This window comes from Hyla sarda, unplaced genomic scaffold, assembly GCF_029499605.1.
Source record: "Hyla sarda isolate aHylSar1 unplaced genomic scaffold, aHylSar1.hap1 scaffold_924, whole genome shotgun sequence".
Taxonomy (NCBI): domain Eukaryota; kingdom Metazoa; phylum Chordata; class Amphibia; order Anura; family Hylidae; genus Hyla; species Hyla sarda.
Window position 1 is genome coordinate 120,262 of NW_026610954.1, and position 22,885 is coordinate 143,146.

Genomic DNA, 22,885 nt, shown 5'->3' on the forward strand with positions numbered 1-22,885 from the left:
TGCTGCACTGATGGGGTATGCATTAGACGAAAAAAAAGAAGAAAAAGAAGAATAATACGCCCAGAAAAGAGGCGAAAAGGAGAAAAACGTAAAAAAACGTGAAAAAAAAGTAAGAGGAAGAGAAGGGAAAAAAAGGTGGAAATGGGTTTAAAAGTGATTTCGGCGGAGAAATATATATATATATATATATATATATATATATATATATATATATATATATATGCGCACACACACACATAGATATAAACGTATTCTCCGTTGAGATATTGCAGCCGCTGCTGTGTCCAGGCCCAGGAGCCTTAGCACTGTGCTGTGATGTCACTCAATACCACTGACATCACTAGGTGTAAACAACATCTCTCCTTTGCTGTGTATGTGACTATGGAGCTGTTTGGTGATGTCGTCTATTACGGCCTTCATAGAAGCAACAGGAGATTGTTGCATCCATCTTGAACCCTCAGAACTACAGTGCTATGATGTCACTCACTTCCACAGGCCTTGCAGAGTGTAAACAACAACAACCCAGCTTTGTTGTGTATGTAACCAAAGATTTGTGATGTCACCTAGAACCTTCACAGCAGCGACAGCTTTATGAGGAGCATCAGCACTGCTCTGCCTGAGCAGAACCATCACCGCCATAGGTTGTCAAATAACCCGGATTTAACCCACACAGGTAAGTCCAATGGGGTGCAGGCATGTCCTCTATGCTTACAGCTTCCCGTGGGTGTTGGTTTGATACCGTTTGGGGACAGCCAAGGAGGCATCTGCAGGCAACAAAGGTAGGTGTGTGCTTGTGTGTGTGTTTCCTATGCAGATCCTAAGCCCAGTGTCACATGCAAGTAGGAGGAGTAAGAAGGGTTCCTGGCAAATCCGGGTTATGGATTGCATTTAAAAAGGCCCCGTGGGAGTGCAATGGGCCCCTGTCTTGCTGCTTAGCAATAATGGTATGGGTTTAGGTTCTGCTGTGTGTACTGGTGGTTGACTGCCCCCCAGCCCAGAGTGTGCATGGAAAATTGTCTGGCAGCCTCCCTGACAGCAAGCAGTGATAGTGCCCATGAAGGGGACCTTGTTGGGCCCGCCCCTTTCACGGTTATCGCTTCTCGGCCTTTTGGCTAAGATCAAGTGTAGTATCTGTTCTTATCAGTTTAATATCTGATACGTCCCCTATCTGGGGACCATATATTAAATGGATTTTTGAGAACGGGGGCCGATTTCGAAGCTTGCTTCCGTCGCCCTATGCATTGACCCGATATGGCAGTATCTTCGGGTACAGTGCACCACCCCCTTACAGGGTTAAAAAGAAAGATTCCTACTTTCATTGCTACCTGCTTGCTGGCTAGCCAGCTAGCCAGCCCTGTGGGCCTTGCTGCTGCTGCAGCCAAAAAACAAAAGGTGGTGCTGCTGCTGCTTCTGCTGCTTCTGCTTCTGCTTGTGTCTGGCCCCTGTTGGAGCGTCCAGGCACAGGACTTCTGCTGCTGCTGACTAAATGGCCTCCTTAATTGGATCATTTGAGTAGCCAGCACACCTGTGCAGGTAGGGCATGACATGATAGGCAGCTGCCTTGATAGCGGGTGGGTGCTGAATGTTCCTAATTGACAAAATAAGATTAATGCTTATGAAGAAATATAAAATCTCATCCCTTCCCCAATATCGCGCCACACCCCTACCCCTTAATTCCCTGGTTGAACGTGATGGACATATGTCTTTTTTCGACCGTACTAACTATGTAACTATGTAACATAACATGGGGGGGGGGTCTCCTGGCTGTTCACACAGGTGTGTCATTGCTGTACATTGACCATGCATTGCTTCTGTGGTATTGCAAAGGCAAAGACAAATGCTTCCAGCCATCCATTGCACTTAATGGATTGGTCATCAGCTGGCTGTCTATGTCCCGCATCAATATAGACCAAAGTACAGAGGGTTAGGCTATGCTATTGTGCACCTACCTGATGCATCAGAAGGTGCGAGGCCCTTGCTAAATTCTGTGCACAGACTTTGAGATCTATGCTTTAGACTGTATCTAAACCTGCTCCAACATGGACTGACATTCTGGCCTACTTTCAGCCGATGCGACTTGTCTGTCGCTGAACAGTCGCTTTTTATGTATTCAGCACCTATGTATAATGTTGTAAAAATGCTCTAGAAGCTAAAGTCGCAGAAATGTCACACATATTTGGCCTGCAACTTTCTGTGCGACAAATTCAGACAGGAAAAATCAGTATAAATCCTTAGAAAATTATCCCCCAGTGTCTCCATCTGCTGGCGGTATTGAATAAGCATTGCTGCACTGATGGGGTATGCATTAGACGAAAAAAAAGAAGAAAAAGAAGAATAATACGCCCAGAAAAGAGGCGAAAAGGAGAAAAACGTAAAAAAACGTGAAAAAAAAGTAAGAGGAAGAGAAGGGAAAAAAAGGTGGAAATGGGTTTAAAAGTGATTTCGGCGGAGAAATATATATATATATATATATATATATATATATATATATATATATGCGCACACACACACATAGATATAAACGTATTCTCCGTTGAGATATTGCAGCCGCTGCTGTGTCCAGGCCCAGGAGCCTTAGCACTGTGCTGTGATGTCACTCAATACCACTGACATCACTAGGTGTAAACAACATCTCTCCTTTGCTGTGTATGTGACTATGGAGCTGTTTGGTGATGTCGTCTATTACGGCCTTCATAGAAGCAACAGGAGATTGTTGCATCCATCTTGAACCCTCAGAACTACAGTGCTATGATGTCACTCACTTCCACAGGCCTTGCAGAGTGTAAACAACAACAACCCAGCTTTGTTGTGTATGTAACCAAAGGGATTTGTGATGTCACCTAGAACCTTCACAGCAGCGACAGCTTTATGAGGAGCATCAGCACTGCTCTGCCTGAGCAGAACCATCACCGCCATAGGTTGTCAAATAACCCGGATTTAACCCACACAGGTAAGTCCAATGGGGTGCAGGCATGTCCTCTATGCTTACAGCTTCCCGTGGGTGTTGGTTTGATACCGTTTGGGGACAGCCAAGGAGGCATCTGCAGGCAACAAAGGTAGGTGTGTGCTTGTGTGTGTGTTTCCTATGCAGATCCTAAGCCCAGTGTCACATGCAAGTAGGAGGAGTAAGAAGGGTTCCTGGCAAATCCGGGTTATGGATTGCATTTAAAAAGGCCCCGTGGGAGTGCAATGGGCCCCTGTCTTGCTGCTTAGCAATAATGGTATGGGTTTAGGTTCTGCTGTGTGTACTGGTGGTTGACTGCCCCCCAGCCCAGAGTGTGCATGGAAAATTGTCTGGCAGCCTCCCTGACAGCAAGCAGTGATAGTGCCCATGAAGGGGACCTTGTTGGGCCCGCCCCTTTCACGGTTATCGCTTCTCGGCCTTTTGGCTAAGATCAAGTGTAGTATCTGTTCTTATCAGTTTAATATCTGATACGTCCCCTATCTGGGGACCATATATTAAATGGATTTTTGAGAACGGGGGCCGATTTCGAAGCTTGCTTCCGTCGCCCTATGCATTGACCCGATATGGCAGTATCTTCGGGTACAGTGCACCACCCCCTTACAGGGTTAAAAAGAAAGATTCCTACTTTCATTGCTACCTGCTTGCTGGCTAGCCAGCTAGCCAGCCCTGTGGGCCTTGCTGCTGCTGCAGCCAATAAACAAAAGGTGGTGCTGCTGCTGCTTCTGCTGCTTCTGCTTCTGCTTGTGTCTGGCCCCTGTTGGAGCGTCCAGGCACAGGACTTCTGCTGCTGCTGACTAAATGGCCTCCTTAATTGGATCATTTGAGTAGCCAGCACACCTGTGCAGGTAGGGCATGACATGATAGGCAGCTGCCTTGATAGCGGGTGGGTGCTGAATGTTCCTAATTGACAAAATAAGATTAATGCTTATGAAGAAATATAAAATCTCATCCCTTCCCCAATATCGCGCCACACCCCTACCCCTTAATTCCCTGGTTGAACGTGATGGACATATGTCTTTTTTCGACCGTACTAACTATGTAACTATGTAACATAACATGGGGGGGGGTCTCCTGGCTGTTCACACAGGTGTGTCATTGCTGTACATTGACCATGCATTGCTTCTGTGGTATTGCAAAGGCAAAGACAAATGCTTCCAGCCATCCATTGCACTAATGGATTGGTCATCAGCTGGCTGTCTATGTCCCGCATCAATATAGACCAAAGTACAGAGGGTTAGGCTATGCTATTGTGCACCTACCTGATGCATCAGAAGGTGCGAGGCCCTTGCTAAATTCTGTGCACAGACTTTGAGATCTATGCTTTAGACTGTATCTAAACCTGCTCCAACATGGACTGACATTCTGGCCTACTTTCAGCCGATGCGACTTGTCTGTCGCTGAACAGTCGCTTTTTATGTATTCAGCACCTATGTATAATGTTGTAAAAATGCTCTAGAAGCTAAAGTCGCAGAAATGTCACACATATTTGGCCTGCAACTTTCTGTGCGACAAATTCAGACAGGAAAAATCAGTATAAATCCTTAGAAAATTATCCCCCAGTGTCTCCATCTGCTGGCGGTATTGAATAAGCATTGCTGCACTGATGGGGTATGCATTAGACGAAAAAAAAGAAGAAAAAGAAGAATAATACGCCCAGAAAAGAGGCGAAAAGGAGAAAAACGTAAAAAAACGTGAAAAAAAAGTAAGAGGAAGAGAAGGGAAAAAAAGGTGGAAATGGGTTTAAAAGTGATTTCGGCGGAGAATATATATATATATATATATATATATATATATATATATATATATATGCGCACACACACACATAGATATAAACGTATTCTCCGTTGAGATATTGCAGCCGCTGCTGTGTCCAGGCCCAGGAGCCTTAGCACTGTGCTGTGATGTCACTCAATACCACTGACATCACTAGGTGTAAACAACATCTCTCCTTTGCTGTGTATGTGACTATGGAGCTGTTTGGTGATGTCGTCTATTACGGCCTTCATAGAAGCAACAGGAGATTGTTGCATCCATCTTGAACCCTCAGAACTACAGTGCTATGATGTCACTCACTTCCACAGGCCTTGCAGAGTGTAAACAACAACAACCCAGCTTTGTTGTGTATGTAACCAAAGGGATTTGTGATGTCACCTAGAACCTTCACAGCAGCGACAGCTTTATGAGGAGCATCAGCACTGCTCTGCCTGAGCAGAACCATCACCGCCATAGGTTGTCAAATAACCCGGATTTAACCCACACAGGTAAGTCCAATGGGGTGCAGGCATGTCCTCTATGCTTACAGCTTCCCGTGGGTGTTGGTTTGATACCGTTTGGGGACAGCCAAGGAGGCATCTGCAGGCAACAAAGGTAGGTGTGTGCTTGTGTGTGTGTTTCCTATGCAAATCCTAAGCCCAGTGTCACATGCAAGTAGGAGGAGTAAGAAGGGTTCCTGGCAAATCCGGGTTATGGATTGCATTTAAAAAGGCCCCGTGGGAGTGCAATGGGCCCCTGTCTTGCTGCTTAGCAATAATGGTATGGGTTTAGGTTCTGCTGTGTGTACTGGTGGTTGACTGCCCCCCAGCCCAGAGTGTGCATGGAAAATTGTCTGGCAGCCTCCCTGACAGCAAGCAGTGATAGTGCCCATGAAGGGGACCTTGTTGGGCCCGCCCCTTTCACGGTTATCGCTTCTCGGCCTTTTGGCTAAGATCAAGTGTAGTATCTGTTCTTATCAGTTTAATATCTGATACGTCCCCTATCTGGGGACCATATATTAAATGGATTTTTGAGAACGGGGGCCGATTTCGAAGCTTGCTTCCGTCGCCCTATGCATTGACCCGATATGGCAGTATCTTCGGGTACAGTGCACCACCCCCTTACAGGGTTAAAAAGAAAGATTCCTACTTTCATTGCTACCTGCTTGCTGGCTAGCCAGCTAGCCAGCCCTGTGGGCCTTGCTGCTGCTGCAGCCAAAAAACAAAAGGTGGTGCTGCTGCTGCTTCTGCTTGTGTCTGGCCCCTGTTGGAGCGTCCAGGCACAGGACTTCTGCTGCTGCTGACTAAATGGCCTCCTTAATTGGATCATTTGAGTAGCCAGCACACCTGTGCAGGTAGGGCATGACATGATAGGCAGCTGCCTTGATAGCGGGTGGGTGCTGAATGTTCCTAATTGACAAAATAAGATTAATGCTTATGAAGAAATATAAAATCTCATCCCTTCCCCAATATCGCGCCACACCCCTACCCCTTAATTCCCTGGTTGAACGTGATGGACATATGTCTTTTTTCGACCGTACTAACTATGTAACTATGTAACATAACATGGGGGGGGGTCTCCTGGCTGTTCACACAGGTGTGTCATTGCTGTACATTGACCATGCATTGCTTCTGTGGTATTGCAAAGGCAAAGACAAATGCTTCCAGCCATCCATTGCACTAATGGATTGGTCATCAGCTGGCTGTCTATGTCCCGCATCAATATAGACCAAAGTACAGAGGGTTAGGCTATGCTATTGTGCACCTACCTGATGCATCAGAAGGTGCGAGGCCCTTGCTAAATTCTGTGCACAGACTTTGAGATCTATGCTTTAGACTGTATCTAAACCTGCTCCAACATGGACTGACATTCTGGCCTACTTTCAGCCGATGCGACTTGTCTGTCGCTGAACAGTCGCTTTTTATGTATTCAGCACCTATGTATAATGTTGTAAAAATGCTCTAGAAGCTAAAGTCGCAGAAATGTCACACATATTTGGCCTGCAACTTTCTGTGCGACAAATTCAGACAGGAAAAATCAGTATAAATCCTTAGAAAATTATCCCCCAGTGTCTCCATCTGCTGGCGGTATTGAATAAGCATTGCTGCACTGATGGGGTATGCATTAGACGAAAAAAAAGAAGAAAAAGAAGAATAATACGCCCAGAAAAGAGGCGAAAAGGAGAAAAACGTAAAAAAACGTGAAAAAAAAGTAAGAGGAAGAGAAGGGAAAAAAAGGTGGAAATGGGTTTAAAAGTGATTTCGGCGGAGAAATATATATATATATATATATATATATATATATATATATATATATATATATATGCGCACACACACACATAGATATAAACGTATTCTCCGTTGAGATATTGCAGCCGCTGCTGTGTCCAGGCCCAGGAGCCTTAGCACTGTGCTGTGATGTCACTCAATACCACTGACATCACTAGGTGTAAACAACATCTCTCCTTTGCTGTGTATGTGACTATGGAGCTGTTTGGTGATGTCGTCTATTACGGCCTTCATAGAAGCAACAGGAGATTGTTGCATCCATCTTGAACCCTCAGAACTACAGTGCTATGATGTCACTCACTTCCACAGGCCTTGCAGAGTGTAAACAACAACAACCCAGCTTTGTTGTGTATGTAACCAAAGGGATTTGTGATGTCACCTAGAACCTTCACAGCAGCGACAGCTTTATGAGGAGCATCAGCACTGCTCTGCCTGAGCAGAACCATCACCGCCATAGGTTGTCAAATAACCCGGATTTAACCCACACAGGTAAGTCCAATGGGGTGCAGGCATGTCCTCTATGCTTACAGCTTCCCGTGGGTGTTGGTTTGATACCGTTTGGGGACAGCCAAGGAGGCATCTGCAGGCAACAAAGGTAGGTGTGTGCTTGTGTGTGTGTTTCCTATGCAGATCCTAAGCCCAGTGTCACATGCAAGTAGGAGGAGTAAGAAGGGTTCCTGGCAAATCCGGGTTATGGATTGCATTTAAAAAGGCCCCGTGGGAGTGCAATGGGCCCCTGTCTTGCTGCTTAGCAATAATGGTATGGGTTTAGGTTCTGCTGTGTGTACTGGTGGTTGACTGCCCCCCAGCCCAGAGTGTGCATGGAAAATTGTCTGGCAGCCTCCCTGACAGCAAGCAGTGATAGTGCCCATGAAGGGGACCTTGTTGGGCCCGCCCCTTTCACGGTTATCGCTTCTCGGCCTTTTGGCTAAGATCAAGTGTAGTATCTGTTCTTATCAGTTTAATATCTGATACGTCCCCTATCTGGGGACCATATATTAAATGGATTTTTGAGAACGGGGGCCGATTTCGAAGCTTGCTTCCGTCGCCCTATGCATTGACCCGATATGGCAGTATCTTCGGGTACAGTGCACCACCCCCTTACAGGGTTAAAAAGAAAGATTCCTACTTTCATTGCTACCTGCTTGCTGGCTAGCCAGCTAGCCAGCCCTGTGGGCCTTGCTGCTGCTGCAGCCAAAAAACAAAAGGTGGTGCTGCTGCTGCTTCTGCTGCTTCTGCTTCTGCTTGTGTCTGGCCCCTGTTGGAGCGTCCAGGCACAGGACTTCTGCTGCTGCTGACTAAATGGCCTCCTTAATTGGATCATTTGAGTAGCCAGCACACCTGTGCAGGTAGGGCATGACATGATAGGCAGCTGCCTTGATAGCGGGTGGGTGCTGAATGTTCCTAATTGACAAAATAAGATTAATGCTTATGAAGAAATATAAAATCTCATCCCTTCCCCAATATCGCGCCACACCCCTACCCCTTAATTCCCTGGTTGAACGTGATGGACATATGTCTTTTTTCGACCGTACTAACTATGTAACTATGTAACATAACATGGGGGGGGGGGTCTCCTGGCTGTTCACACAGGTGTGTCATTGCTGTACATTGACCATGCATTGCTTCTGTGGTATTGCAAAGGCAAAGACAAATGCTTCCAGCCATCCATTGCACTAATGGATTGGTCATCAGCTGGCTGTCTATGTCCCGCATCAATATAGACCAAAGTACAGAGGGTTAGGCTATGCTATTGTGCACCTACCTGATGCATCAGAAGGTGCGAGGCCCTTGCTAAATTCTGTGCACAGACTTTGAGATCTATGCTTTAGACTGTATCTAAACCTGCTCCAACATGGACTGACATTCTGGCCTACTTTCAGCCGATGCGACTTGTCTGTCGCTGAACAGTCGCTTTTTATGTATTCAGCACCTATGTATAATGTTGTAAAAATGCTCTAGAAGCTAAAGTCGCAGAAATGTCACACATATTTGGCCTGCAACTTTCTGTGCGACAAATTCAGACAGGAAAAATCAGTATAAATCCTTAGAAAATTATCCCCCAGTGTCTCCATCTGCTGGCGGTATTGAATAAGCATTGCTGCACTGATGGGGTATGCATTAGACGAAAAAAAAGAAGAAAAAGAAGAATAATACGCCCAGAAAAGAGGCGAAAAGGAGAAAAACGTAAAAAAACGTGAAAAAAAAGTAAGAGGAAGAGAAGGGAAAAAAAGGTGGAAATGGGTTTAAAAGTGATTTCGGCGGAGAAATATATATATATATATATATATATATATATATATATATATATATATGCGCACACACACACATAGATATAAACGTATTCTCCGTTGAGATATTGCAGCCGCTGCTGTGTCCAGGCCCAGGAGCTAGCACTGTGCTGTGATGTCACTCAATACCACTGACATCACTAGGTGTAAACAACATCTCTCCTTTGCTGTGTATGTGACTATGGAGCTGTTTGGTGATGTCGTCTATTACGGCCTTCATAGAAGCAACAGGAGATTGTTGCATCCATCTTGAACCCTCAGAACTACAGTGCTATGATGTCACTCACTTCCACAGGCCTTGCAGAGTGTAAACAACAACAACCCAGCTTTGTTGTGTATGTAACCAAAGGGATTTGTGATGTCACCTAGAACCTTCACAGCAGCGACAGCTTTATGAGGAGCATCAGCACTGCTCTGCCTGAGCAGAACCATCACCGCCATAGGTTGTCAAATAACCCGGATTTAACCCACACAGGTAAGTCCAATGGGGTGCAGGCATGTCCTCTATGCTTACAGCTTCCCGTGGGTGTTGGTTTGATACCGTTTGGGGACAGCCAAGGAGGCATCTGCAGGCAACAAAGGTAGGTGTGTGCTTGTGTGTGTGTTTCCTATGCAGATCCTAAGCCCAGTGTCACATGCAAGTAGGAGGAGTAAGAAGGGTTCCTGGCAAATCCGGGTTATGGATTGCATTTAAAAAGGCCCCGTGGGAGTGCAATGGGCCCCTGTCTTGCTGCTTAGCAATAATGGTATGGGTTTAGGTTCTGCTGTGTGTACTGGTGGTTGACTGCCCCCCAGCCCAGAGTGTGCATGGAAAATTGTCTGGCAGCCTCCCTGACAGCAAGCAGTGATAGTGCCCATGAAGGGGACCTTGTTGGGCCCGCCCCTTTCACGGTTATCGCTTCTCGGCCTTTTGGCTAAGATCAAGTGTAGTATCTGTTCTTATCAGTTTAATATCTGATACGTCCCCTATCTGGGGACCATATATTAAATGGATTTTTGAGAACGGGGGCCGATTTCGAAGCTTGCTTCCGTCGCCCTATGCATTGACCCGATATGGCAGTATCTTCGGGTACAGTGCACCACCCCCTTACAGGGTTAAAAAGAAAGATTCCTACTTTCATTGCTACCTGCTTGCTGGCTAGCCAGCTAGCCAGCCCTGTGGGCCTTGCTGCTGCTGCAGCCAAAAAACAAAAGGTGGTGCTGCTGCTGCTTCTGCTGCTTCTGCTTGTGTCTGGCCCCTGTTGGAGCGTCCAGGCACAGGACTTCTGCTGCTGCTGACTAAATGGCCTCCTTAATTGGATCATTTGAGTAGCCAGCACACCTGTGCAGGTAGGGCATGACATGATAGGCAGCTGCCTTGATAGCGGGTGGGTGCTGAATGTTCCTAATTGACAAAATAAGATTAATGCTTATGAAGAAATATAAAATCTCATCCCTTCCCCAATATCGCGCCACACCCCTACCCCTTAATTCCCTGGTTGAACGTGATGGACATATGTCTTTTTTCGACCGTACTAACTATGTAACTATGTAACATAACATGGGGGGGGGGGGGGGGGTCTCCTGGCTGTTCACACAGGTGTGTCATTGCTGTACATTGACCATGCATTGCTTCTGTGGTATTGCAAAGGCAAAGACAAATGCTTCCAGCCATCCATTGCACTAATGGATTGGTCATCAGCTGGCTGTCTATGTCCCGCATCAATATAGACCAAAGTACAGAGGGTTAGGCTATGCTATTGTGCACCTACCTGATGCATCAGAAGGTGCGAGGCCCTTGCTAAATTCTGTGCACAGACTTTGAGATCTATGCTTTAGACTGTATCTAAACCTGCTCCAACATGGACTGACATTCTGGCCTACTTTCAGCCGATGCGACTTGTCTGTCGCTGAACAGTCGCTTTTTATGTATTCAGCACCTATGTATAATGTTGTAAAAATGCTCTAGAAGCTAAAGTCGCAGAAATGTCACACATATTTGGCCTGCAACTTTCTGTGCGACAAATTCAGACAGGAAAAATCAGTATAAATCCTTAGAAAATTATCCCCCAGTGTCTCCATCTGCTGGCGGTATTGAATAAGCATTGCTGCACTGATGGGGTATGCATTAGACGAAAAAAAAGAAGAAAAAGAAGAATAATACGCCCAGAAAAGAGGCGAAAAGGAGAAAAACGTAAAAAAACGTGAAAAAAAAGTAAGAGGAAGAGAAGGGAAAAAAAGGTGGAAATGGGTTTAAAAGTGATTTCGGCGGAGAATATATATATATATATATATATATATATATATATATATATATATATGCGCACACACACACATAGATATAAACGTATTCTCCGTTGAGATATTGCAGCCGCTGCTGTGTCCAGGCCCAGGAGCCTTAGCACTGTGCTGTGATGTCACTCAATACCACTGACATCACTAGGTGTAAACAACATCTCTCCTTTGCTGTGTATGTGACTATGGAGCTGTTTGGTGATGTCGTCTATTACGGCCTTCATAGAAGCAACAGGAGATTGTTGCATCCATCTTGAACCCTCAGAACTACAGTGCTATGATGTCACTCACTTCCACAGGCCTTGCAGAGTGTAAACAACAACAACCCAGCTTTGTTGTGTATGTAACCAAAGGGATTTGTGATGTCACCTAGAACCTTCACAGCAGCGACAGCTTTATGAGGAGCATCAGCACTGCTCTGCCTGAGCAGAACCATCACCGCCATAGGTTGTCAAATAACCCGGATTTAACCCACACAGGTAAGTCCAATGGGGTGCAGGCATGTCCTCTATGCTTACAGCTTCCCGTGGGTGTTGGTTTGATACCGTTTGGGGACAGCCAAGGAGGCATCTGCAGGCAACAAAGGTAGGTGTGTGCTTGTGTGTGTGTTTCCTATGCAGATCCTAAGCCCAGTGTCACATGCAAGTAGGAGGAGTAAGAAGGGTTCCTGGCAAATCCGGGTTATGGATTGCATTTAAAAAGGCCCCGTGGGAGTGCAATGGGCCCCTGTCTTGCTGCTTAGCAATAATGGTATGGGTTTAGGTTCTGCTGTGTGTACTGGTGGTTGACTGCCCCCCAGCCCAGAGTGTGCATGGAAAATTGTCTGGCAGCCTCCCTGACAGCAAGCAGTGATAGTGCCCATGAAGGGGACCTTGTTGGGCCCGCCCCTTTCACGGTTATCGCTTCTCGGCCTTTTGGCTAAGATCAAGTGTAGTATCTGTTCTTATCAGTTTAATATCTGATACGTCCCCTATCTGGGGACCATATATTAAATGGATTTTTGAGAACGGGGGCCGATTTCGAAGCTTGCTTCCGTCGCCCTATGCATTGACCCGATATGGCAGTATCTTCGGGTACAGTGCACCACCCCCTTACAGGGTTAAAAAGAAAGATTCCTACTTTCATTGCTACCTGCTTGCTGGCTAGCCAGCTAGCCAGCCCTGTGGGCCTTGCTGCTGCTGCAGCCAAAAAACAAAAGGTGGTGCTGCTGCTGCTTCTGCTGCTTCTGCTTGTGTCTGGCCCCTGTTGGAGCGTCCAGGCACAGGACTTCTGCTGCTGCTGACTAAATGGCCTCCTTAATTGGATCATTTGAGTAGCCAGCACACCTGTGCAGGTAGGGCATGACATGATAGGCAGCTGCCTTGATAGCGGGTGGGTGCTGAATGTTCCTAATTGACAAAATAAGATTAATGCTTATGAAGAAATATAAAATCTCATCCCTTCCCCAATATCGCGCCACACCCCTACCCCTTAATTCCCTGGTTGAACGTGATGGACATATGTCTTTTTTCGACCGTACTAACTATGTAACTATGTAACATAACATGGGGGGGGGGGGGGGGTCTCCTGGCTGTTCACACAGGTGTGTCATTGCTGTACATTGACCATGCATTGCTTCTGTGGTATTGCAAAGGCAAAGACAAATGCTTCCAGCCATCCATTGCACTAATGGATTGGTCATCAGCTGGCTGTCTATGTCCCGCATCAATATAGACCAAAGTACAGAGGGTTAGGCTATGCTATTGTGCACCTACCTGATGCATCAGAAGGTGCGAGGCCCTTGCTAAATTCTGTGCACAGACTTTGAGATCTATGCTTTAGACTGTATCTAAACCTGCTCCAACATGGACTGACATTCTGGCCTACTTTCAGCCGATGCGACTTGTCTGTCGCTGAACAGTCGCTTTTTATGTATTCAGCACCTATGTATAATGTTGTAAAAATGCTCTAGAAGCTAAAGTCGCAGAAATGTCACACATATTTGGCCTGCAACTTTCTGTGCGACAAATTCAGACAGGAAAAATCAGTATAAATCCTTAGAAAATTATCCCCCAGTGTCTCCATCTGCTGGCGGTATTGAATAAGCATTGCTGCACTGATGGGGTATGCATTAGACGAAAAAAAAGAAGAAAAAGAAGAATAATACGCCCAGAAAAGAGGCGAAAAGGAGAAAAACGTAAAAAAACGTGAAAAAAAAGTAAGAGGAAGAGAAGGGAAAAAAAGGTGGAAATGGGTTTAAAAGTGATTTCGGCGGAGAATATATATATATATATATATATATATATATATATATATATATATATGCGCACACACACACATAGATATAAACGTATTCTCCGTTGAGATATTGCAGCCGCTGCTGTGTCCAGGCCCAGGAGCCTTAGCACTGTGCTGTGATGTCACTCAATACCACTGACATCACTAGGTGTAAACAACATCTCTCCTTTGCTGTGTATGTGACTATGGAGCTGTTTGGTGATGTCGTCTATTACGGCCTTCATAGAAGCAACAGGAGATTGTTGCATCCATCTTGAACCCTCAGAACTACAGTGCTATGATGTCACTCACTTCCACAGGCCTTGCAGAGTGTAAACAACAACAACCCAGCTTTGTTGTGTATGTAACCAAAGGGATTTGTGATGTCACCTAGAACCTTCACAGCAGCGACAGCTTTATGAGGAGCATCAGCACTGCTCTGCCTGAGCAGAACCATCACCGCCATAGGTTGTCAAATAACCCGGATTTAACCCACACAGGTAAGTCCAATGGGGTGCAGGCATGTCCTCTATGCTTACAGCTTCCCGTGGGTGTTGGTTTGATACCGTTTGGGGACAGCCAAGGAGGCATCTGCAGGCAACAAAGGTAGGTGTGTGCTTGTGTGTGTGTTTCCTATGCAGATCCTAAGCCCAGTGTCACATGCAAGTAGGAGGAGTAAGAAGGGTTCCTGGCAAATCCGGGTTATGGATTGCATTTAAAAAGGCCCCGTGGGAGTGCAATGGGCCCCTGTCTTGCTGCTTAGCAATAATGGTATGGGTTTAGGTTCTGCTGTGTGTACTGGTGGTTGACTGCCCCCCAGCCCAGAGTGTGCATGGAAAATTGTCTGGCAGCCTCCCTGACAGCAAGCAGTGATAGTGCCCATGAAGGGGACCTTGTTGGGCCCGCCCCTTTCACGGTTATCGCTTCTCGGCCTTTTGGCTAAGATCAAGTGTAGTATCTGTTCTTATCAGTTTAATATCTGATACGTCCCCTATCTGGGGACCATATATTAAATGGATTTTTGAGAACGGGGGCCGATTTCGAAGCTTGCTTCCGTCGCCCTATGCATTGACCCGATATGGCAGTATCTTCGGGTACAGTGCACCACCCCCTTACAGGGTTAAAAAGAAAGATTCCTACTTTCATTGCTACCTGCTTGCTGGCTAGCCAGCTAGCCAGCCCTGTGGGCCTTGCTGCTGCTGCAGCCAAAAAACAAAAGGTGGTGCTGCTGCTGCTTCTGCTGCTTCTGCTTGTGTCTGGCCCCTGTTGGAGCGTCCAGGCACAGGACTTCTGCTGCTGCTGACTAAATGGCCTCCTTAATTGGATCATTTGAGTAGCCAGCACACCTGTGCAGGTAGGGCATGACATGATAGGCAGCTGCCTTGATAGCGGGTGGGTGCTGAATGTTCCTAATTGACAAAATAAGATTAATGCTTATGAAGAAATATAAAATCTCATCCCTTCCCCAATATCGCGCCACACCCCTACCCCTTAATTCCCTGGTTGAACGTGATGGACATATGTCTTTTTTCGACCGTACTAACTATGTAACTATGTAACATAACATGGGGGGGGGGGGGGGGGGTCTCCTGGCTGTTCACACAGGTGTGTCATTGCTGTACATTGACCATGCATTGCTTCTGTGGTATTGCAAAGGCAAAGACAAATGCTTCCAGCCATCCATTGCACTAATGGATTGGTCATCAGCTGGCTGTCTATGTCCCGCATCAATATAGACCAAAGTACAGAGGGTTAGGCTATGCTATTGTGCACCTACCTGATGCATCAGAAGGTGCGAGGCCCTTGCTAAATTCTGTGCACAGACTTTGAGATCTATGCTTTAGACTGTATCTAAACCTGCTCCAACATGGACTGACATTCTGGCCTACTTTCAGCCGATGCGACTTGTCTGTCGCTGAACAGTCGCTTTTTATGTATTCAGCACCTATGTATAATGTTGTAAAAATGCTCTAGAAGCTAAAGTCGCAGAAATGTCACACATATTTGGCCTGCAACTTTCTGTGCGACAAATTCAGACAGGAAAAATCAGTATAAATCCTTAGAAAATTATCCCCCAGTGTCTCCATCTGCTGGCGGTATTGAATAAGCATTGCTGCACTGATGGGGTATGCATTAGACGAAAAAAAAGAAGAAAAAGAAGAATAATACGCCCAGAAAAGAGGCGAAAAGGAGAAAAACGTAAAAAAACGTGAAAAAAAAGTAAGAGGAAGAGAAGGGAAAAAAAGGTGGAAATGGGTTTAAAAGTGATTTCGGCGGAGAAATATATATATATATATATATATATATATATATATATATATATATATGCGCACACACACACATAGATATAAACGTATTCTCCGTTGAGATATTGCAGCCGCTGCTGTGTCCAGGCCCAGGAGCCTTAGCACTGTGCTGTGATGTCACTCAATACCACTGACATCACTAGGTGTAAACAACATCTCTCCTTTGCTGTGTATGTGACTATGGAGCTGTTTGGTGATGTCGTCTATTACGGCCTTCATAGAAGCAACAGGAGATTGTTGCATCCATCTTGAACCCTCAGAACTACAGTGCTATGATGTCACTCACTTCCACAGGCCTTGCAGAGTGTAAACAACAACAACCCAGCTTTGTTGTGTATGTAACCAAAGGGATTTGTGATGTCACCTAGAACCTTCACAGCAGCGACAGCTTTATGAGGAGCATCAGCACTGCTCTGCCTGAGCAGAACCATCACCGCCATAGGTTGTCAAATAACCCGGATTTAACCCACACAGGTAAGTCCAATGGGGTGCAGGCATGTCCTCTATGCTTACAGCTTCCCGTGGGTGTTGGTTTGATACCGTTTGGGGACAGCCAAGGAGGCATCTGCAGGCAACAAAGGTAGGTGTGTGCTTGTGTGTGTGTTTCCTATGCAGATCCTAAGCCCAGTGTCACATGCAAGTAGGAGGAGTAAGAAGGGTTCCTGGCAAATCCGGGTTATGGATTGCATTTAAAAAGGCCCCGTGGGAGTGCAATGGGCCCCTGTCTTGCTGCTTAGCAATAATGGTATGGGTTTAGGTTCTGCTGTGTGTACTGGTGGTTGACTGCCCCCCAGCCCAGAGTGTGCATGGAAAATTGTCTGGCAGCCTCCCTGACAGCAAGCAGTGATAGTGCCCATGAAGGGGACCTTGTTGGGCCCGCCCCTTTCACGGTTATCGCTTCTCGGCCTTTTGGCTAAGATCAAGTGTAGTATCTGTTCTTATCAGTTTAATATCTGATACGTCCCCTATCTGGGGACCATATATTAAATGGATTTTTGAGAACGGGGGCCGATTTCGAAGCTTGCTTCCGTCGCCCTATGCATTGACCCGATATGGCAGTATCTTCGGGTACAGTGCACCACCCCCTTACAGGGTTAAAAAGAAAGATTCCTACTTTCATTGCTACCTGCTTGCTGGCTAGCCAGCTAGCCAGCCCTGTGGGCCTTGCTGCTGCTGCAGCCAAAAAACAAAAGGTGGTGCTGCTGCTGCTTCTGCTGCTGCTTCTGCTTGTGTCTGGCCCCTGTTGGAGCGTCCAGGCACAGGACTTCTGCTGCTGCTGACTAAATGGCCTCCTTAATTGGATCATTTGAGTAGCCAGCACACCTGTGCAGGTAGGGCATGACATGATAGGCAGCTGCCTTGATAGCGGGTGGGTGCTGAATGTTCCTAATTGACAAAATAAGATTAATGCTTATGAAGAAATATAAAATCTCATCCCTTCCCCAATATCGCGCCACACCCCTACCCCTTAATTCCCTGGTTGAACGTGATGGACATATGTCTTTTTTCGACCGTACTAACTATGTAACTATGTAACATAACATGGGGGGGGGGGGGGGGTCTCCTGGCTGTTCACACAGGTGTGTCATTGCTGTACATTGACCATGCATTGCTTCTGTGGTATTGCAAAGGCAAAGACAAATGCTTCCAGCCATCCATTGCACTAATGGATTGGTCATCAGCTGGCTGTCTATGTCCCGCATCAATATAGACCAAAGTACAGAGGGTTAGGCTATGCTATTGTGCACCTACCTGATGCATCAGAAGGTGCGAGGCCCTTGCTAAATTCTGTGCACAGACTTTGAGATCTATGCTTTAGACTGTATCTAAACCTGCTCCAACATGGACTGACATTCTGGCCTACTTTCAGCCGATGCGACTTGTCTGTCGCTGAACAGTCGCTTTTTATGTATTCAGCACCTATGTATAATGTTGTAAAAATGCTCTAGAAGCTAAAGTCGCAGAAATGTCACACATATTTGGCCTGCAACTTTCTGTGCGACAAATTCAGACAGGAAAAATCAGTATAAATCCTTAGAAAATTATCCCCCAGTGTCTCCATCTGCTGGCGGTATTGAATAAGCATTGCTGCACTGATGGGGTATGCATTAGACGAAAAAAAAGAAGAAAAAGAAGAATAATACGCCCAGAAAAGAGGCGAAAAGGAGAAAAACGTAAAAAAACGTGAAAAAAAAGTAAGAGGAAGAGAAGGGAAAAAAAGGTGGAAATGGGTTTAAAAGTGATTTCGGCGGAGAAATATATATATATATATATATATATATATATATATATATATATATATGCGCACACACACACATAGATATAAACGTATTCTCCGTTGAGATATTGCAGCCGCTGCTGTGTCCAGGCCCAGGAGCCTTAGCACTGTGCTGTGATGTCACTCAATACCACTGACATCACTAGGTGTAAACAACATCTCTCCTTTGCTGTGTATGTGACTATGGAGCTGTTTGGTGATGTCGTCTATTACGGCCTTCATAGAAGCAACAGGAGATTGTTGCATCCATCTTGAACCCTCAGAACTACAGTGCTATGATGTCACTCACTTCCACAGGCCTTGCAGAGTGTAAACAACAACAACCCAGCTTTGTTGTGTATGTAACCAAAGGGATTTGTGATGTCACCTAGAACCTTCACAGCAGCGACAGCTTTATGAGGAGCATCAGCACTGCTCTGCCTGAGCAGAACCATCACCGCCATAGGTTGTCAAATAACCCGGATTTAACCCACACAGGTAAGTCCAATGGGGTGCAGGCATGTCCTCTATGCTTACAGCTTCCCGTGGGTGTTGGTTTGATACCGTTTGGGGACAGCCAAGGAGGCATCTGCAGGCAACAAAGGTAGGTGTGTGCTTGTGTGTGTGTTTCCTATGCAGATCCTAAGCCCAGTGTCACATGCAAGTAGGAGGAGTAAGAAGGGTTCCTGGCAAATCCGGGTTATGGATTGCATTTAAAAAGGCCCCGTGGGAGTGCAATGGGCCCCTGTCTTGCTGCTTAGCAATAATGGTATGGGTTTAGGTTCTGCTGTGTGTACTGGTGGTTGACTGCCCCCCAGCCCAGAGTGTGCATGGAAAATTGTCTGGCAGCCTCCCTGACAGCAAGCAGTGATAGTGCCCATGAAGGGGACCTTGTTGGGCCCGCCCCTTTCACGGTTATCGCTTCTCGGCCTTTTGGCTAAGATCAAGTGTAGTATCTGTTCTTATCAGTTTAATATCTGATACGTCCCCTATCTGGGGACCATATATTAAATGGATTTTTGAGAACGGGGGCCGATTTCGAAGCTTGCTTCCGTCGCCCTATGCATTGACCCGATATGGCAGTATCTTCGGGTACAGTGCACCACCCCCTTACAGGGTTAAAAAGAAAGATTCCTACTTTCATTGCTACCTGCTTGCTGGCTAGCCAGCTAGCCAGCCCTGTGGGCCTTGCTGCTGCTGCAGCCAAAAAACAAAAGGTGGTGCTGCTGCTGCTTCTGCTGCTTCTGCTTGTGTCTGGCCCCTGTTGGAGCGTCCAGGCACAGGACTTCTGCTGCTGCTGACTAAATGGCCTCCTTAATTGGATCATTTGAGTAGCCAGCACACCTGTGCAGGTAGGGCATGACATGATAGGCAGCTGCCTTGATAGCGGGTGGGTGCTGAATGTTCCTAATTGACAAAATAAGATTAATGCTTATGAAGAAATATAAAATCTCATCCCTTCCCCAATATCGCGCCACACCCCTACCCCTTAATTCCCTGGTTGAACGTGATGGACATATGTCTTTTTTCGACCGTACTAACTATGTAACTATGTAACATAACATGGGGGGGGGGGGGGTCTCCTGGCTGTTCACACAGGTGTGTCATTGCTGTACATTGACCATGCATTGCTTCTGTGGTATTGCAAAGGCAAAGACAAATGCTTCCAGCCATCCATTGCACTAATGGATTGGTCATCAGCTGGCTGTCTATGTCCCGCATCAATATAGACCAAAGTACAGAGGGTTAGGCTATGCTATTGTGCACCTACCTGATGCATCAGAAGGTGCGAGGCCCTTGCTAAATTCTGTGCACAGACTTTGAGATCTATGCTTTAGACTGTATCTAAACCTGCTCCAACATGGACTGACATTCTGGCCTACTTTCAGCCGATGCGACTTGTCTGTCGCTGAACAGTCGCTTTTTATGTATTCAGCACCTATGTATAATGTTGTAAAAATGCTCTAGAAGCTAAAGTCGCAGAAATGTCACACATATTTGGCCTGCAACTTTCTGTGCGACAAATTCAGACAGGAAAAATCAGTATAAATCCTTAGAAAATTATCCCCCAGTGTCTCCATCTGCTGGCGGTATTGAATAAGCATTGCTGCACTGATGTGGGGTATGCATTAGACGAAAAAAAAGAAGAAAAAGAAGAATAATACGCCCAGAAAAGAGGCGAAAAGGAGAAAAACGTAAAAAAACGTGAAAAAAAAGTAAGAGGAAGAGAAGGGAAAAAAAGGTGGAAATGGGTTTAAAAGTGATTTCGGCGGAGAAATATATATATATATATATATATATATATATATATATATATATATATGCGCACACACACACATAGATATAAACGTATTCTCCGTTGAGATATTGCAGCCGCTGCTGTGTCCAGGCCCAGGAGCCTTAGCACTGTGCTGTGATGTCACTCAATACCACTGACATCACTAGGTGTAAACAACATCTCTCCTTTGCTGTGTATGTGACTATGGAGCTGTTTGGTGATGTCGTCTATTACGGCCTTCATAGAAGCAACAGGAGATTGTTGCATCCATCTTGAACCCTCAGAACTACAGTGCTATGATGTCACTCACTTCCACAGGCCTTGCAGAGTGTAAACAACAACAACCCAGCTTTGTTGTGTATGTAACCAAAGGGATTTGTGATGTCACCTAGAACCTTCACAGCAGCGACAGCTTTATGAGGAGCATCAGCACTGCTCTGCCTGAGCAGAACCATCACCGCCATAGGTTGTCAAATAACCCGGATTTAACCCACACAGGTAAGTCCAATGGGGTGCAGGCATGTCCTCTATGCTTACAGCTTCCCGTGGGTGTTGGTTTGATACCGTTTGGGGACAGCCAAGGAGGCATCTGCAGGCAACAAAGGTAGGTGTGTGCTTGTGTGTGTGTTTCCTATGCAGATCCTAAGCCCAGTGTCACATGCAAGTAGGAGGAGTAAGAAGGGTTCCTGGCAAATCCGGGTTATGGATTGCATTTAAAAAGGCCCCGTGGGAGTGCAATGGGCCCCTGTCTTGCTGCTTAGCAATAATGGTATGGGTTTAGGTTCTGCTGTGTGTACTGGTGGTTGACTGCCCCCCAGCCCAGAGTGTGCATGGAAAATTGTCTGGCAGCCTCCCTGACAGCAAGCAGTGATAGTGCCCATGAAGGGGACCTTGTTGGGCCCGCCCCTTTCACGGTTATCGCTTCTCGGCCTTTTGGCTAAGATCAAGTGTAGTATCTGTTCTTATCAGTTTAATATCTGATACGTCCCCTATCTGGGGACCATATATTAAATGGATTTTTGAGAACGGGGGCCGATTTCGAAGCTTGCTTCCGTCGCCCTATGCATTGACCCGATATGGCAGTATCTTCGGGTACAGTGCACCACCCCCTTACAGGGTTAAAAAGAAAGATTCCTACTTTCATTGCTACCTGCTTGCTGGCTAGCCAGCTAGCCAGCCCTGTGGGCCTTGCTGCTGCTGCAGCCAAAAAACAAAAGGTGGTGCTGCTGCTGCTTCTGCTGCTTCTGCTTGTGTCTGGCCCCTGTTGGAGCGTCCAGGCACAGGACTTCTGCTGCTGCTGACTAAATGGCCTCCTTAATTGGATCATTTGAGTAGCCAGCACACCTGTGCAGGTAGGGCATGACATGATAGGCAGCTGCCTTGATAGCGGGTGGGTGCTGAATGTTCCTAATTGACAAAATAAGATTAATGCTTATGAAGAAATATAAAATCTCATCCCTTCCCCAATATCGCGCCACACCCCTACCCCTTAATTCCCTGGTTGAACGTGATGGACATATGTCTTTTTTCGACCGTACTAACTATGTAACTATGTAACATAACATGGGGGGGGGGGGGGGGGGGTCTCCTGGCTGTTCACACAGGTGTGTCATTGCTGTACATTGACCATGCATTGCTTCTGTGGTATTGCAAAGGCAAAGACAAATGCTTCCAGCCATCCATTGCACTAATGGATTGGTCATCAGCTGGCTGTCTATGTCCCGCATCAATACCAAAGTACAGAGGGTTAGGCTATGCTATTGTGCACCTACCTGATGCATCAGAAGGTGCGAGGCCCTTGCTAAATTCTGTGCACAGACTTTGAGATCTATGCTTTAGACTGTATCTAAACCTGCTCCAACATGGACTGACATTCTGGCCTACTTTCAGCCGATGCGACTTGTCTGTCGCTGAACAGTCGCTTTTTATGTATTCAGCACCTATGTATAATGTTGTAAAAATGCTCTAGAAGCTAAAGTCGCAGAAATGTCACACATATTTGGCCTGCAACTTTCTGTGCGACAAATTCAGACAGGAAAAATCAGTATAAATCCTTAGAAAATTATCCCCCAGTGTCTCCATCTGCTGGCGGTATTGAATAAGCATTGCTGCACTGATGGGGTATGCATTAGACGAAAAAAAAGAAGAAAAAGAAGAATAATACGCCCAGAAAAGAGGCGAAAAGGAGAAAAACGTAAAAAAACGTGAAAAAAAAGTA

At 46.1% G+C, this 22,885-nt stretch overlaps 10 non-coding genes across 10 annotated transcripts; all 10 read left to right on the top strand.

The window, feature by feature from the left end:
• Nucleotides 1-1,092: 1,092 nt before the first annotated feature.
• Nucleotides 1,093-1,283, top strand: LOC130349861 (U2 spliceosomal RNA). Its single transcript, XR_008887094.1, has one exon. It is a non-coding gene; the product is annotated as a U2 spliceosomal RNA (small nuclear RNA).
• A 2,086-nt stretch (nucleotides 1,284-3,369) lies between these two features.
• Nucleotides 3,370-3,560, top strand: LOC130349862 (U2 spliceosomal RNA). Its single transcript, XR_008887095.1, has one exon. It is a non-coding gene; the product is annotated as a U2 spliceosomal RNA (small nuclear RNA).
• Nucleotides 3,561-5,645: 2,085 nt separating this feature from the next.
• LOC130349864 (U2 spliceosomal RNA) lies at nucleotides 5,646-5,836 on the top strand. The gene has a single exon (XR_008887096.1). It is a non-coding gene; the product is annotated as a U2 spliceosomal RNA (small nuclear RNA).
• A 2,077-nt stretch (nucleotides 5,837-7,913) lies between these two features.
• Nucleotides 7,914-8,104, top strand: LOC130349865 (U2 spliceosomal RNA). Its single transcript, XR_008887097.1, has one exon. It is a non-coding gene; the product is annotated as a U2 spliceosomal RNA (small nuclear RNA).
• Nucleotides 8,105-10,190: 2,086 nt separating this feature from the next.
• On the top strand, nucleotides 10,191-10,381 carry LOC130349866 (U2 spliceosomal RNA). The gene has a single exon (XR_008887098.1). It is a non-coding gene; the product is annotated as a U2 spliceosomal RNA (small nuclear RNA).
• A 2,087-nt stretch (nucleotides 10,382-12,468) lies between these two features.
• On the top strand, nucleotides 12,469-12,659 carry LOC130349867 (U2 spliceosomal RNA). The gene has a single exon (XR_008887099.1). It is a non-coding gene; the product is annotated as a U2 spliceosomal RNA (small nuclear RNA).
• Nucleotides 12,660-14,745: 2,086 nt separating this feature from the next.
• On the top strand, nucleotides 14,746-14,936 carry LOC130349868 (U2 spliceosomal RNA). Its single transcript, XR_008887100.1, has one exon. It is a non-coding gene; the product is annotated as a U2 spliceosomal RNA (small nuclear RNA).
• A 2,089-nt stretch (nucleotides 14,937-17,025) lies between these two features.
• LOC130349869 (U2 spliceosomal RNA) lies at nucleotides 17,026-17,216 on the top strand. Its single transcript, XR_008887101.1, has one exon. It is a non-coding gene; the product is annotated as a U2 spliceosomal RNA (small nuclear RNA).
• A 2,090-nt stretch (nucleotides 17,217-19,306) lies between these two features.
• LOC130349871 (U2 spliceosomal RNA) lies at nucleotides 19,307-19,497 on the top strand. The gene has a single exon (XR_008887103.1). It is a non-coding gene; the product is annotated as a U2 spliceosomal RNA (small nuclear RNA).
• Nucleotides 19,498-21,584: 2,087 nt separating this feature from the next.
• On the top strand, nucleotides 21,585-21,775 carry LOC130349872 (U2 spliceosomal RNA). The gene has a single exon (XR_008887104.1). It is a non-coding gene; the product is annotated as a U2 spliceosomal RNA (small nuclear RNA).
• The last annotated feature ends 1,110 nt before the right edge of the window (nucleotides 21,776-22,885 follow it).